The 5,707-nt window shown below is 34.0% G+C and overlaps 1 long non-coding RNA gene across 5 annotated transcripts; it reads right to left on the bottom strand.

The window, feature by feature from the left end:
• Nucleotides 1-219: 219 nt before the first annotated feature.
• On the bottom strand, nucleotides 220-4,877 carry LOC113301804. Of its 5 annotated transcripts, XR_003336489.1 has the most exons (8): nucleotides 4,334-4,877; nucleotides 4,146-4,189; nucleotides 3,966-4,043; nucleotides 3,818-3,894; nucleotides 3,135-3,209; nucleotides 2,512-2,567; nucleotides 1,143-1,334; nucleotides 738-983 (listed from the first exon to the last, which is right to left on the bottom strand). It is a non-coding gene; the product is annotated as an uncharacterized LOC113301804 (long non-coding RNA). The 5 variants fall into 5 exon arrangements; XR_003336486.1 differs by lacking the exons at nucleotides 2,512-2,567; nucleotides 3,135-3,209 and adding an exon at nucleotides 220-244 and having other exon boundaries at nucleotides 839-983; XR_003336488.1 differs by lacking the exon at nucleotides 2,512-2,567.
• Between the last annotated feature and the right edge of the window lie 830 nt (nucleotides 4,878-5,707).

The following is a 5,707-nucleotide window of genomic DNA, read 5'->3' as shown; positions in this document are numbered from 1 at the left end:
TAACCAAGGGAGCATCCGCAAGTACAAAAGATTACGCCAACATACCAATGAACGAAGCGAAAACTCCCGATGAAAGCGCCGAACATAGCCTCTCCGATCTTCCTTACAGCAAGATCGATGATGAGGAGATACGAAACCAATCGGTAGATACTATCACCAAGGTTGCCGAAGAACGAACGCCAAGAGATCTCACTACGGATGAAATGGAGGAAGTTGACTGTAAGGATCCTCAAGCTCGTCAACGCTACCAGTCAAGTGGCGAATTAGTCGATTATGACTCGAGTAGTTTAACACGAACGTTAATTAACAAAATTTAATCTAACAATAATATAACTACGCACTAGTGTAAATCAGCAATTTCGTGACAGACAAAGCAAGTCAATTAACTCGTATTTATGACTAGGTTTTTCGGTCGAAGAAAGGGTCGTTGTTTGAGCGTCTTTTTCAACTATGACGTGTCTATGTGGGTCGTTGAAAATCTTATATCAATGACAGATTTTAGCAGTCAAAATTTTATGACTGTCTACAATCAGTCATAGATATAAATCTTAATATAAAAAAAAATAGATTCAGATTGGCTGTCTGGCCTGACTGAATCTGACTAAATCTGAAATGAAACTCAAATGAAAACCAAATTCAAATGAGAATCAAATGAAACTCAAATTAGAATTCAAATGAGAATCAAATGAAACTCAAATTAGAATTCAAATGAAAACCAAATTCAAATCAAATAAAAATAAGAGTCAAATTAAACTTGCACACAAATAATCATTCAATTTAACATTCATTGATTCATTGGTTTCAAATTACACAAAAGATTAAAATCTGTAGTTCTGACCAGTGTAATGTGTAGTTATGACCAGTGTAATCTGTCCTCTACAGCACTGCCTCCTCCAGGCTTGAATAACATCCATTGTCAGCACCATCTCCTGCCTCCTCCAGCCAGTTAAACATTGAGTTCCAGAGCTTTCTCAAATCTTTGTCTGCAAGAACAGAAACCTAATCAATGACATTGAAAACAATGAAGTGGCAAAGGATGCGAGCAGTTTAAACAAAGCTTGTGAGTTTTGCATGCATAGACAGATTCAAACAGTTTAACAAAGTTTATGATTTATCTAGCAAGTGATATCTCAACTGCTTACCTTCCCTTGGGGATTAATCCTTAGCAAAACCAATGAATAATTGTATCTTCTGCAAGCAGAGGTTTCGAACAATTTCAGGGAATAACTTCATCATCTTGGTGTCTTCGTAGCACTGGATTTAGACTTTGTAGATTAATTTAAGATCCAGCTTTCAGTACAAAAGGCATACATAAGCTTTTCCCATATCTTCACCTATAATTAGAAAATGGAACACATTCCAAACAATTAAAACCGGCAGTGCAAAACATGAAAAATAAAATATCCAGACAAATTCGAAGACCAATCTTATGAAAATAAAAATTCATCGTACAAAGAATTCTATGTGCCAGTCAGGATTTTAGCAGCAGCACTGCCAATTCTCTGAGATGCACACCAAGCAGGAACCTCAATTAAAGTTAAAACCATGAGAAGGAAACAAAGAAGCAGACATGATAACAAGGCATGCTGACATTTAGGAACTCTATTCTAAAACTAATACTTTAGTATTTAAGGATGAACAACCAAGACTAAAATATTTAGACTGCTGCATTCAAGGACTAGTATGTTTGTTTCTGTTCATATGAACATGGGCGGAAAAAATATTTGTACACAAGTTCAAAAATGCTCATCCTAACATATTGTACCTTCCCTACCATTAAGTAATCCCAGGTGACAAGGTTTATCTATACTTATCCCGTACAACTAAAATTAAACCCTTCAAGGTGTTTAACACACTAAGGTATTGTGAAGCAGTAAAGAATTTATAACAGCTTGTATACAAATATCGTACTTCAAGAAAGAAGATTGATTGTTTTCAGAAGGACTACCATTTGTAGATAACAGCAAAAGAGAAATTGTAATTCTAAATTGCTACTCTAGTTCTGACATATGTTTTTCTCTGTATTGCACACTCTTTTCAAAGTAACTCCCTACTTGTTTCAATGATTACAGAATATGGCTTCTCATTTTGAGGGGCATTATCATTTCTGTTCAAAATATCAAATGCTTCATGAATCAAAATCGACTTTAAAACAATCAATTTATGAATATAAAATAATTTGAATATCGAATATGGCAATCACTAGAACACAATCAATTTAAGCACTTGTGGTGTTCTAAAAAGTTTCTATATAGGTCTTTTTGAGATACAAATAAAATGGCAAACTTTCGAGAATAGTTAATACAAATATTAGAATCAAAACGAGACATAAAGTTAATCAGTCAGCCAGATAAAAATTGCCCCTTGCATATAATTCAACTCTCGTATGCAACACTTTTGCACCCAAGTGACCTCCTTAACACCGAGATACACAAGAATATGACACTGTTTTAGCTTAAACCATCTAATTAATTTTGTTCGACTCTACTATTAGAACCCAGTGTTCTATACCTTTCTGCATAGGCCTTCTTGAGATTCAAATAAATGGCAACTTTCGACAGTAGTCACTACAATAGTAGAATAAACATGAGAGATAAATTTAATCAGTCAGCAAGATCAAAATCGCAACTAACATATCATTCAACTCTCGTGTGCAACACTATTTCACCCCCAAGTGACCTCCTTAACACTGAGATACAGAATAATAGGACATGTAGTGGTTTTACACAAAATCAGCAAACGGAGATGTGACTGAGGTTAATCATCACATATACTAAACATGCCGATTAAGCTTATTATCATGACACTCAAAAATATGAAAGGACTGCGAATACAACCCAAGGATTTAATGGTCATAATGATGCATGTTATGAAATGAGGAGTAAAAAATAGAACCTCCAGATGTTGAAAATGAACAAGGGGTTTTGTTGGTTACAGAAGCCTACTCAATAACCTAGAATTGGGTCAGGACAATTGCACCAATCACTACACAAAGGATATGTTCATGCAGGACAAGCATCTATTACCATTCACCACACGAAAATTAATAACTCAACCATCATCCAAATAAAAATACCAGGCAATGAAATCATATTAAAATACGATAAGAAGGTAACAAATGGATGAGCACCAACCAGTTTTCGCTACAAGAGATTATCCTTCCAATGCTACTTAGATGTATTGAAGAAAGACTACAGGTAACAATGAATCTGAATGTAAATTTTAAAAAACTTTTGTGAAAACTACAGGAATTAGTTAAGAAGTCAGGACAATATTTCAAATGCGACTTAATAACGAATTTCGATAATGACGTTGTAACGAAGGTGACAAAATACAAAATTCAAATGACATGGGTTATAGAATTCCAATATATAATAGCAAAACCCATACAGGGGTTCGCACTTCGCAGTCATAAATTGCAGCACCTCTATGTGCTTTAATGTTCACAAAATCTATTATTATAGCCATCATGATTCATAATACTTCCTTATAGTAGTATTCAATAGAATTTGTATTTACAGCCTAACCCTGTTATAATGATAATGACCATTTGTCAAATTCAGAATGAGAGTTGAAGTTACACCATTAGTCTCACAGTATGTTTTCACACGAGAATTTTCTTGTGCCGTCTAACAGTGCCATTCACAACTAAGGAAATTAAAGATGATAAGAAATCCTCAACATAGAGAAGCAACTCAGTTACACCATGTTCAAGCAATGTGTAAATAAAACATGCATGTTAACACTACTAATTTGTTCTGATCAAAACAAAACAAAACAAAAAAATTGTAAATAACTGCATCAAAGAGGCACAAACCTGAGATTCAATGAAATTGAGAGATTGAAATAACTTCAGCAACTTCACTTGAAATTGAAAGATTAACAAAGCAAAACCTGAAATCACAGAAACAATAATTAACAAAACCCAAATTCTTACCCCCAATTTCATATTACTCTATACTGACCTGTCAAGAGAGTGTTGATGCTCGAGCAACAGTGAAAAATTCTCTTTTAAAGCTCAAATTTCCTTAAACAAACTCTGGCTACAATAAAACAAAATATTTATGAATCAAACACAACTGAAATGAGAGGACATGATAATAAGCAAGTAAAAAATTGCAATCTGAATAAGTAGTCGGACAAACCATTGCATCAAGTGGGATTGTTACAATTTGAACCATGACCTATCCTGCACCATTTTTTACAAAAGCAAAAAATGGTTAGAGAATTAAGATGCTAAAACAATCAAAAAAACCCTTTTTATGTTCACTGTTTATAATTTTCTTATTGTAAAATCAATAAAACAATAGATCTAAATGAGAAGGACGTTCACCTTGTAAGAAACAACTTCAACATCAAACCCAAATCTGCGAACAACAAAACCCCCAATTATTCGTGATGTTTAAATAAAGATCGGGATTAAGAAATTCTAACAAGAAGTGATACGGAGAATTAACTATAATTCCTAATGGAAGAATAGCATCCAACCAAAACATTTCACTGATTTCTAACTTTTCACTAATGACTTCTGTTACCATGGAATGCTAGTTGTAACAAGTATGAAACTGGAAAAATTAAGTTTATCATTTTGATCTTCGAGAGAGAAAGTTAGGGTTTTCTGAAGAAAAGGGATTTTGGGTCTCCTGCGAAGGAAGTTTTTTTTTTCAATCAGATTCATATTAGAATGTAGCAGTAAAAACAACAACAAAATATTTAGAGAGAGGAAGAGTAAAAAGAGCAGATAGATAGACAGAGGAGAATTGTTGGATTTATCAAGCTTAGAATCATTATCTCTGATAGAAATCATGTAATCTTAGTTTTGGTAAGTAATAATAGAGAGACGAAGAAGGTTCAGCAAAATAGTCGATCCACGGAAATTACAGTAGGTAACCTTCGTATATATAAAAACATCATACTAAAATTTCACCTTTGTCCGATAAGCGGAGTATGAGATAAATAGGAATCAGTTCCCTATTCGAGATTTAAACTCAGCAGACCATAGTTATATATTGTGCAAGCTTTGCAGGAGCAAACGTGACCTGATCCGCGAGAAAATTTTACTGTACTTCTATAACAAGGTAAACTACGACATACTCAAATTTCATCATATTCCAACGGTTGAATTTAAAGATATCATTATAATCAAATCATGCAATTTCTTACCAAGATCTTTTAGACCACAAATTAGGGTTTTGACAGAGAGAGAATATCCACAAAAAAAAAAACGATACACACAATCAAAATAAACAATCATGGAGATCAAAGATATGAAAAACAATCAAAATAGTACACAAATCCAACTATTATAAACAATCATGGAGATCAAAGAAGAAAAAAAACATACCTGGAAAAAAACGTTTCCTCTTCTTTCTCCTATGGTTTTCTACGCACCAAACTCCTTCCCAAATCTCTACTCGTTTGAGAGATTTGTTGTGAGACCAAAATACACTAAAAACTCCCTCGAACTCCCCAAAGCAACCAACTCCCTAGTATTGTAGGGTTTTATGACTAACAGGGAGTTCAAGAGCTTTTTTTAAACTCCACAGCGACTAACAGGTGTTTTCTAAAGAGTTTAAGAGACTCTTCTAAACTCCCCCACGACTAACGGAGATTTGGAGAGACTCCCTCAGGACTAACAGGAGAAAACCTAAATACATTAAAATCTCTCGAACTCTCCCACGACTAACCCATGTTCGTTTATTTCATT

The sequence above is a fragment of the Papaver somniferum genome, chromosome 8, assembly GCF_003573695.1.
Source record: "Papaver somniferum cultivar HN1 chromosome 8, ASM357369v1, whole genome shotgun sequence".
Lineage (NCBI taxonomy): Eukaryota > Viridiplantae > Streptophyta > Magnoliopsida > Ranunculales > Papaveraceae > Papaver > Papaver somniferum.
Note: the sequence above shows the minus strand (reverse complement) of the source record. Positions and strands in the feature narration are given on the sequence as shown.